The 10,945-nt window shown below is 38.0% G+C and overlaps 1 pseudogene; it reads left to right on the top strand.

Moving 5' to 3' along the window:
• Positions 1 to 436: 436 nt before the first annotated feature.
• Positions 437 to 10,745, top strand: LOC112503993 (annotated as a pseudogene).
• Positions 10,746 to 10,945: the final 200 nt, after the last annotated feature.

The following is a 10,945-nucleotide window of genomic DNA, read 5'->3' as shown; positions in this document are numbered from 1 at the left end:
TATAAGTTTTCTTCACATATTTGGTTGTACTTGTTATATTCTCAACAATCATGACTAACTTGGAAAGTTCGATTCCAAAGCTGATGAAAGAATCTTTATTGGATATTCTTCAGTATCCAAAGCCTTCAGAGTACTCAACAAACGAAGACAGACAATAGAGGAATCTATTCATGTCACCTTTGACGAATCACAATCAGCTAATTCAAAACCTATCTTAAATGATGAGGATGAATTAGAAAACTGGATGTTCTCTCACTATGGACAACCTAAAGCTTCCTACAGTGCTTCTCTCAACATTGAATCTCCCGAAGCTGAAGATGATCCACTCATTCCAGTTACAGCTAGTCACTCTAACGTATCTTCTTCAGAAATCGCTGCAGTGCCCATTAGCTGTGTTCTTCCTTCTATTTCAAACATTGATCCATCAGTGAATGAAATGCCTTCAATTTCTGAACCAGTTTCAATCGCTGAATCTGAGGCTCCTTTGGCAATAGTCCCTATTGCTGAAAATACTGTTGCTGAAGCCACATCTTCTGTTCTTGAACTTGCTTATTCAGATGAAGTTCTCTACCGGCTCAGTGATGGACTAAAAGCCATCCAATTCATCAAATTCTTGGTGACCCAGATACAGGTATCAAGACACGTCGTGGTCTAGGAAATATCTGTCTCTTTGTCAACTTTCTTTCTTTAGTTGAACCCAAGAAAATCTATGATGTTATCTCTGACCATAGTTGGGTCCTTGCTATGCAAGAAGAGCTCATTGAGTTTGATAGGAATAAAGTCTGGTACCTTGTCCCACGTCCATCTGACAAATCAGTGATAGACACCAAATGGGTCTATCACAACAAGTTGGATGAAGATGGTATGGTAACTTGCAACAAGGCTCGGCTTGTTGCTCAGGGTTATAGACAAGAAGAAGGGATCGACTATGACGAAACCTTCGCACCAGTGGCTAGACTCGAAGCAATTCGACTATTTCTAGCCTTTGCTGCCCATAGAGACTTTAAAGTCCTTCAGATGGATGTAAAGAGCGCTTTCCTTAATGGGAAACTTCAAGAGGAAGTTTATGTCGAACAACCTCCAGGGTTCCTTGACTCTAAGTATCCAAACCATGTCTATAGGTTGGATAAAGCTCTTTATGGGTTAAAGCGATGCGATGCCTTTAACACTAATCTCTTACATTGTTATTTATAGAATAAATTCTACTGTAATAATAATTGAGATAGTGGGGTGTGGGTCCCCTAGAATATTATTCCCCTCCGAATGTTCCAGAAACAATTGGGAATAAAGATTTAATTATCAAAGGAGAAGGTAGTTCTCAGGCTCCTCGTGCCTGGTATGATACCCTTTCATCTTTTCTCATTTCTGAGAAATTCTCTTGTGGAAAGATTGACCAGACCTTACTTCTTAGGAAAGTTAAAGGTCACATCATTCTCGTCCAAATTTATGTCGATGATATTATTTTTGGTTCCACTAATCCCTCTTTATGTTTTTGTTTCACTAAACGCATGAAAAAAGAATATCAGATGAGCATGATGGGAGAACTAACATTCTTTTTAGGTCTCCAGATCAAACAAACAGATAAAGATATCTTTATCAAACAAAGTAAGTATGTTCGAGACATGCTGAAGAAGTTTGATCTATCCAACAGTTCATCTATGAAAACTCCAATGGCTCCTCCACTCACTCTCAACAAGGATCCAAATAGAAAGCCTGTAAATATTACTATTTACAGAGGAATGATCGGCTCCCTGCTATATCTCATAGCTAGTCGACCCGATATCATGTACTCCACTTGCTTATGTGCAAGATATCAAGCTGAACCAAAGAAATCCCATTTGATCGCTGTCAAACACATATTCAGATATCTTAAGGGAACTTCTGACATGGGTCTTTGGTACCCTAAAGATTCAGGTTTTGACCTTATTGGTTATTCGGATAGTGATTTTGCAGGTTGCAAAATTGATAGGAAAAGCACCACTGGAGGCTGTCAGCTTCTAGGTGGAAATTTGGTGAGCTGGACAAGTAAAAAGCAAAATTCAGTGTCTACATCAACAGCTGAAGCTGAATACGTAGCCACTGGTAGCTGTTATGCCCATATTCTTTGGATGAAAAATCAACTGCTGGACTACGATCTTCAGTTTTCAAAGGTTCCTATCTGCTGTGATAGCACTAGTGCTATTGCTATTGCAAACAATCTTGTACTTCACTCCAAGACCAAACATATAGAGATCCGATATCATTTTATCAGAGATCATGTTATGAATGGTGATATTGAACTTCACTCCGTCCCAACTGAGTATCAACTCGCTGACCTTTTCACAAGCCTCTTGATGAGACAAGATTTAACATCTTGATCAGGGAATTGGGTATGTTGAACACTGAAGATTAATATTTAGCTACTAAGCATCACTCAGTAAGTGAAATGATTCAGTGCTCTATCTCTGACACTGAACTTTTGAGCAAAAATATCTAATCTCTCACAGGTATGCTTACTCTTCTCTTTTCTAAAACTTAAAACCTTCACTGAAGCTTTTCATCTTCAGTGACAAATGTTTTAAAAGGTGTTCTCAGTGATTCTCTTGTCACTGACCACATCTCTAAGTATATCTTTATACTTCTCTTAAAAATCAAAACGATAACTGAACATTTCTTTTCAGTGATTAAAACGTTTTTTTTAAATGCCAGTATCAGTGACTCTATTATCACTGACACTGATGCCTTAAAACCCTCACTGGATCTTTCTCTTCAGTGATAAATTGTTTTAGACGGTCTTATCAGTGTTTTGTTGAACGTTCTATGACTCTATGTTTTCTTAAAAACTTTTTGTTTTTTAAAAGAAAATAGTAAATGAACCGTCTTTATGACGACATTCTCTATTTACTATGCGCGACGCTTTGAGACGCGCAAAAGGTTCTGTCATTACGCTACATCATTTAATGCCATCCAATCATGGATGAGAACGTGGTTTCTTTTTCATCATGACCGCTTTCCCGAACCGTCGTCTTTTTACCCTCTCATATTTCTTCTCTCTCCTCCTACCTATAAATATGAGACTTCTTCTCCACTTTTCTCTTTACGCTTTCAAAATTCTTAGATGAACCTCTGCAAGAATTTCTCCACAAGCTAGAATCCTCTAAATCTTCAAAGTTCTTTCGACCTTTCTCTCTCAAACAACTAAGGTCTATATCTTCTTCTTCTTATTTCTGTTATAAGAAACATTTAATATGTTTTAAGGATCTTGTTCTCTTAATATATTAAATAATAAAGGTTATTTAATCATCTCTTTCTAAATTATAATCTTGTTTCTTTTTACACATTCCACTTGAAAAACTGTAACTCTTCTTTAAGGATTTTTCAAAAGAAGTTTTTACTTGTTTCAAAAACTTTCTCACACTTAACCATAGGCGTATCTACGATTCAATGTTGCAATATAAATTATGTTGCGGTAATTTTCGATGACCTGGTGCTCAAGCTGAACAAGCACCAACGAGAAAAGGTGGTGCCTTACACCAGGTTTCTTTCAATGGTGTTTGCAAATATCTTTAAAGATCTCTACGCCAAGGAAGGAAACCTCCAGGTTTTCAAGCTTGGATCCAGGATTCTAGATCATAAGCTAAGGGACAGTGATGTGGCACTCTCTTCTATTGTGTCCATCACTACCTCTTCTGCACCGTCTAGCCAAGCCACCAAAACCCCATCAAAATGATCCTCTTAACCAACTCTTGGTTCACCTCAGAGAGCCAAGAAGTTCAAAAAGGGGACAACCACGTCTGTTAGCTTTATTTTTAAAGCTAATAATTAACTTGAAAAARTTTYATGAAACAATCCAGAGCTAGAAGACGAACTGAAGAAGTATCTGCGCCAAAACGTCTAAAGTCTAGAAGACCAGCCTCTGTGCTAAAGAGTCCCGGATAACCAGAGCTTCTTTCAGAGACTACAGAGCTTCTGTGAAGRCCAGAGCCTCTGTGAGATTCTATGTGGATCAGAGTTCTTGGACTCCAAGTCCCTTGGACCAGAGCCCCTCTGTGAAGACCAGAGCTTCTGTGAATGCTCACAGAGCCTCTGGTGATGCTAACAGAGCCTCTGTTCTATTTGACAAGAGACTCTCTGGCTGTGCCGTCCTCTGTTATCTTTTAGATGACTACCTTCAGTTTCCTTTWYCTGGATAAGGCTATTCCTGTTCTGGATAGCATTAATCTTATCCAGGTTTGGTAGGTTACTGCCTATAAATAGAGTGTTAGAGATAGAGAAATAGGTATTAGAGCAGATAGAAAAACTTCATTGTAATACAAAAGATTCAAAATCATATGAGAGTCGATTAGGGTTTCTTGAGAGTTTGTAATCTCTACTTTCAATAAATGAAAAGCAGTCGCTATTTCTCTGTTTAATCTTCTTGTTTAATTTCTCTTACAAACTTCTAGTGTAAATCGTTCTACTGTCAGATCTGGGAAATAACAACGTCTCTAGCTGGAGCATCTCAAAAGGCTTTAGTTATTGAAACTAGCCTTATCCCTGAGGGGTCTTCTGCTAACCCTCCTAGCTTTTCAGTGAATTCTCCCATCAATTTCGTATCAGTGGTACCTACCCCAACCGCCTCAGTGACCCAAATCACTGAAGGTGTGAATATCAGCACCGCCACCGTTGAACACCCACGTCTCTTCTCGACCATTTTTTCTTCTCCACCTTCTTTGATCTTTACACATGTTGATGATGTATCAACGACTGTCCTTCCCGATACTGAGACATGCACCACTGGACTAGAGGTTGCTCCTCTCGATGCTCCTCAGCATACAAATGTCCTTCCTCTCGACGACATCTTTGCTCACGCCAGTGACAATCATTTTGATGTCATTGATGGCCCCTCAGGTATTCCATCTTCCTATCCGTTCTTTTCTACTAGCCTTGAGCCCTTAGCTCACACTTCCTCTCTTGCAGGTCCTTCTTCGATGCATCAGCCTGATGCTCAGGGAGAGGAAGAGGAAAGGGGCGAGAAAGATGATGGATGAGATGAAGAGATTGACGATGACTATGATATGGCATCTAATATCAAACTTCTCCTTCAAGCTGTTGATACCGTCCTCTGTAGGATCAATGAAGTCCACCAAGACATGTCCCGCTAGGGTGATCTTGATGCGAGCTTCCTTGCCATCCAGGCGGACGTTCAAGAAGTTCAGAGTCATCTTCAGAGTCTCCAAGAAGTTGTTCAAGCCAACATCGATGCCATTTTTGTTCTTCACAGCGGGGCTGACGATGCTTAGGCTATCGCTGATCAGCAGACTGGTCTTCTTCAACAGATCCTGGATGTTGTCCGTCAACCAGCTCTAGTGATCCCACCTTCTTTCTCTGCTAGTGATCGCGCCCAGTTCCATAAGACGCATGAGGAAACGACAACTCTAGCCAGTGCTTTGTCAAGGCTAGAGGACATAATGGTTCTCCAGTGTCAGCGCTTGGACGAATTCTCTAGCCAATTCTATTAAGTATTAGCCAGAGAGGGGGAGATGAGGTCCAACACTGATGAATCATCTGATGCTGCTTTTGCTCCTTCTCAGCCTGTTGGTTCAGTATCAGCTTCAGTTGCAGCTGAAGCTGAGGCTCCTAAAGCTGAAGCGGTTGCTGCTCCTATAATCACGACCATCGAAGATGCTCCAGCTGAGGTTGTCAATGCCATCCCAAGAGACGATGCCTCTTCCATCACTGCTGCTGGTGATGATGATGATGATGAAGATGATGAAGATGATGATGAATCTACCATTCCAGAACCCGAAAGTGATCTAGATGGCGATGACGACGATGTTGATGAAGATGACTTTACCATCAAGTACCAGAAGCCATCAACCGTCACCAAGGGAGTTGCTCTCAGGGATTCTGGATCCCAAGGGGAGTAAGGCAAGGTGAATCTACTCCATTAGGGAACCAGGACCCCAAGTCCAAGGGCAAGGCGGTCGCTAAAGAAGGAAACTTGAAGGTATTGTTCAATATCCCTCAACAACCTTTATTTGAAGATTCTACCTCTCAGGTAGTNTTCAATATCCCTCAACAACCTTTATTTGAAGATTCTACCTCTCAGGTAGTCATTTCTGAAGCTGAAAGACTCGAGGCATTGAGGGCTGAAGAAGAGCTAGAGCTTCAAAAGAAGCAGACTGAAGACAGCTTGAAGCTGGCCAAGTCACTAGTTGCAGAGGTCCTCCCCAAGAAAAAGTCCAAGAAAATGGTGAACGATGTCCAAGCCCAGTCCAAGCCCAGGCTAAACTTCTTTCTATTGTAGAAGCTGAGCATGAGAAGAATCTGAAGCTGGTGGAAAAGGACAAGCGATAGAGCGAAGCAAAGCTAAAAAAGAAAATCAGTCATTGCCCGATTATCAGCGTCAGCATCAGTGGACGTTTTAAAGATAGTGGAACACTGGTCTCAATGCTCATCACCAGGTACAATCTTGATGCCTTTATCGAGTATCCTTCCTACCTAGGCCATTATGGATACAGCGAATGGATGGAGATCAGACAAGCCATTCAGCGATCCAAGTCGAGACACAAGACACTTATCAAGGACACCATCAACAAGCTCATCAAAAGGATGTCCAGGTATATCAAGGTCCCTGACTGGCCATCTCTGAAGAAAGGTGGGAAGAAGAAACTTAAGCTCTCTGATCCTAATGATAGACCATTCTTAAGGAACAAACATGAAATAAGGTTCTCCTAAGATGAAGTCTTGAAGGGTCACCAGAGTACAGACATTTCAATGCTGAATCTTGACTTGCCAGATAAGGGTCCCTATACACCCAACTCTGTGAATTTTAAACCTGAGTTAGAAGTTATATTTCTTGACTATGAAGGTGAAGTCGGATTTCAAAGAATGTCAGAGCTACATCTATGTCCAATGGGTCATCTGGTTTACCTCTTGCTCTGGATAGATGATAGCATGCCTGGAAAAGTCGTAGATCTGAAGATACGAAGGGAATTTCAACGTCGAAGAAACCTTGGTGAAGATGTACCTGGTTACATAGATCTAAGTGTTCTAGAATAGTTTCTCTTTGTAACAACAATCCATTTTTCCTTGTAACTTCTTGTATTATGTCTACTTTCAGTGATTGTACTTATAATCTGTAAGCCCTAGACATGTACTGTAATACTTGTAATATTTCCCATGATTAATAAAATGAGTATTCCATGTACTTCACTGAAAAAGATCCCTGAAAAAAGTAATAGGGACACAAGTCTATAAGTTCCAGTGTTACTTTTCGCATTCACTGACAATCTATAAGTCAGTGAATAAGCTTTCAGTTTCAGTTTATGTACTTGTAATTTTCTTAGATATAACTTAAGAAAAATTCTCAAGCTGAGACTGACTCACTGGAAAAGATCCAAAAAATAGTAAAAAGGGACATGTACTTTATATGCAACTTTTTCTTTCTACCAATTGATAAGACAACTTTCTTTATGTTGCCTTGTTATCATCAAATAGGGGGAGATTGTTGATCTTCTCTCTCAGTGATTTGATGATAACCCTTTTCACTTGTACGTTGATTTATGTTTCTGTCTTTTCAATTCCAGCAATCATCACTGAGTCTGTTCAGTGATCGCTGAAGAACTTGTATTGCAAATCAATCAAAGACAACGATACTTCAAGAAGATAACACTCACACCAAATAACCTTTAGCAGATGTCGAAGACTGAAAATGAAGATTAGAAACTGGCGAGTACGTGATCTGAAGCGGTACTCAGTGATTACAAGCATGTCTACAAATGTGTGAAGGCTGCTCAAGCCTCAGCGAATGATGAAGAGACCTTCATGTCATTCCAGCATTCAGCGATCAAAGGAAGCTTGCTTAGCACGACTGTTGTTGTCTTGTCCTTATGCACACAAAGGACAAACCCATATCCTTATGAAAGTTAGTACGGTACGGAGCCGACTAGTCGACTCTATTGTCCACCAACTTTAGGTAAGGATGTCTGCTCATGAATAGTACTTTTTGTACTATTCACTGTAGCAAAGGACAAGCCTTCCTCTTAAGGCTTGACACGCACTCTAACCCTACCATATTGCATTAAATGAACATTAATGCACTAGGTATAAATAGAAGTGTTTCTTCTCCATGTTGAGTGCACGCAACTCACTCTTTAAACCTAATTCTTACTTCAAGCGTTTTCTAGCTTAAGTAAAGGATCTTCTCTTTACAGCATTTCTTTTCTTGTTTACTAAGAACTCGTGTGTAACCAAAGATTGTTTAGATAGGTTTTTATTACTTTATCTTTGCGCAAGCAATCTTGTAAAATATGTATTGATCTTCTTTATCAATATATATTTTAAATTTGAAAATATTGTGTTTGTATTCATCCCCCCCTTCTACAAACTGTTTTACTATTCTTGTAGACGCTCAAGGGACCAACAGGGCCTATAAGGGAAACCAACATCAACTTTCCAAATGATAAAGTAGGTAGACGCTTTTCTTGTGAACATTATGTCTGTAAGTTATGAAATGAAGATTCTTATGATAGAAATGGTTGGTTTATTCAAACGAGTTGGATAAACTTTTTTGTTTTTGTTGTAAGATATTCAAAACTGCTTGGTCTAGAAGTCAATTAGCTACCTAAGGGATATATGATTGGAGGCATTTAGGTGAAACATTAAGAGTGCATGAAAATAGTTTTGAGCATATGATTAACTTGAGAACTTGGACTGAGTTGCGAGTGAGATTGAATAAAAATCAAACAATTGATAAAGAATTAAAATAATTGATTAAGAAAGATACAGATCATTGAAAAAGAAGTTTTGATTACATTAATTGTTGTTGTGAAGTGTCTAGCACAATATAATTCGGCTTTTCATGGATCAAAGGAAAAAATTTATCAAAATTCTAATGGAAATTTTTTGGGTACACTTCAAATGATTGCGAAGTTTGATCCTGACATGAAACAACATTTTCGGCTAATTAAAGACAAAGAAACTCATTATCGTTATCTTAGCCATAAAATTCAAAATGAATTGATTCAACTGTTGGTATCTGAAGTTAAGAGTGTGATTATTAAACAAATGAAAGAGGCAAAGTATTTTTCCATAATTCTTGATTGCACTCCTATTGCAAGTTACAAGGAACAAATGACTTTGATTATAAGATGTGTTGATATGTCGTGTGATCCCATAAGTGTAGAAGAGTTCTTCTTAGAGTTTTTGGTCGTAGAGGATACATCTGGTTTAGGTCTCTTCACTATGTTACTTGATGTTTTAAAATCTCTAGATTTAGACATTAATTGTGTGCGAGGACAAGGTTATGATAATAAATCTAATATGAAAGGAAAACATCAAGGTGTTCAAAAAAGATTGCTTGATGTAAATCCTAGAGCATTTTATATGCCTTGTGGTTGCCATAGTCTTAACTTAGTTGTGTGTGATATGGCAAATTCTTGTCATAAAGCAAAAACGTTTTTTGGAACATGTCAAACAATATACAATGTGTTTGCTAATTCTACCAAGCGATGGAATGTTTTACATTTTTACTTGAGTTTTTGATGATTTGAATTTGAAATCTTTGTCTACTACCCGTTGGGAAAGTCATATTGAAAGTGTTAAAGCTATAAAAAGTCAATTTGCTCAAATAAAGGAAGCGTTGTTGAAATTATCTCAAGTTAGCAATGACGGAAAATTATGTAGAAATGTTGAATCTTTGGTAGATGGTAAACTTTCATGTTTTGAATTTATTGTCAGTTTGCTTATTTGGTATGAAATATATAGAATGAATTTAGTTAGCAAAAAATTACAATCTAAAGATATGCTACTTGATGTTGCGGTCAAAAATTTAGAGATATTGGTTTGTTATTTTGAGAAATATAGGGAGACTGGACTTACTTCTGCCATTATTGAAGCTAAACATATTGCAAATGAAATTGGTATTGAGCTGGAGTTTCCTATAAAACGTTCTTATTTTAGAAAGAAAAACAGTTTGACGAGATTCCAAATACGGAAAGAGAACAACAATCTGCTCAAGAAACATTTAGAACTGATTATTTTCTTATTTTGGTTGACATGACTCTATCTCAATTGGAGACTAGATTTGAGCAAACGAAATTTTTTGAATCGATTTTTGGTTTCTTGTTTGATGGGTCAAAGTTGGTTCATTTAAATGATGATGAATTGAAAAATTATTGTATGAATCAGGGACGGACCTAGAGGGGTGGTTGAGGTGACACGTGCCATCGTATTGTTCCTCCGTGGTAAGGTAAAAAAATTAGGTTCGTGATACGTGCAACCCTTTTGTTTTAGAAGGTGCAACTGTTTTATATAGTGCCACCATATCCAAAAATTCTTGGGTTCGTCCCTGGTATGGGTCCATCCGTGATATGCATCTTGAAGTTGTATTAACAAATGGTGATGATTGTGATATTGATGGGAAGCACTTGTTTATGGAATTGTAAATTTTACAGGAAATGTTACTATCGGAAGCATATAAAGGAGAAAAGTCATGGACATCAATTGAGATTTTGGAGTTTGCAAAGAAGATGGATATGTTTCCAAATGTGTTGCTTGCATATAGGATTTTGCTAATTGTACCCGTCACGATAGCATCTGCTGAAAGTAGTTTTTCAAAGCTAAAGTTATTGAAGTCATATTTGCGGTCTACCATGAGTCAAGAAAGGCTAAACGGGTTAGCAATTTTGAGTATTGAAAGTAAATTTTTAACGAATGTTGAATATGTAAAAATAATTAATATTTTTGCTTCAAGAAGTGCACGAAGATATTGTTTTAGGTGACATACTTATATTTGGGGTTTTGGTTTTAAGTCCCCCTTTGTATTTTTCATTTTAATAAAATTGTATCTTTCGTCTTTTCATTTTCTTAAAAAAAGCATAGGGGCATCTTTTAACATCTTCGTACAGGACATCAAAAACCTCATATTAGAAATATCTGCAAATGGTATGTGAAGTGATAATTGCTTTCACTTAGATAAATG

This window comes from Cynara cardunculus, unplaced genomic scaffold, assembly GCF_001531365.2.
Source record: "Cynara cardunculus var. scolymus isolate 2C unplaced genomic scaffold, CcrdV1 Un_Scaffold_4302, whole genome shotgun sequence".
Classification (NCBI taxonomy): domain Eukaryota; kingdom Viridiplantae; phylum Streptophyta; class Magnoliopsida; order Asterales; family Asteraceae; genus Cynara; species Cynara cardunculus.
The sequence above is the reverse complement of the archived record's forward strand: the minus strand, read 5'-3'. Positions and strand labels throughout refer to the sequence as shown.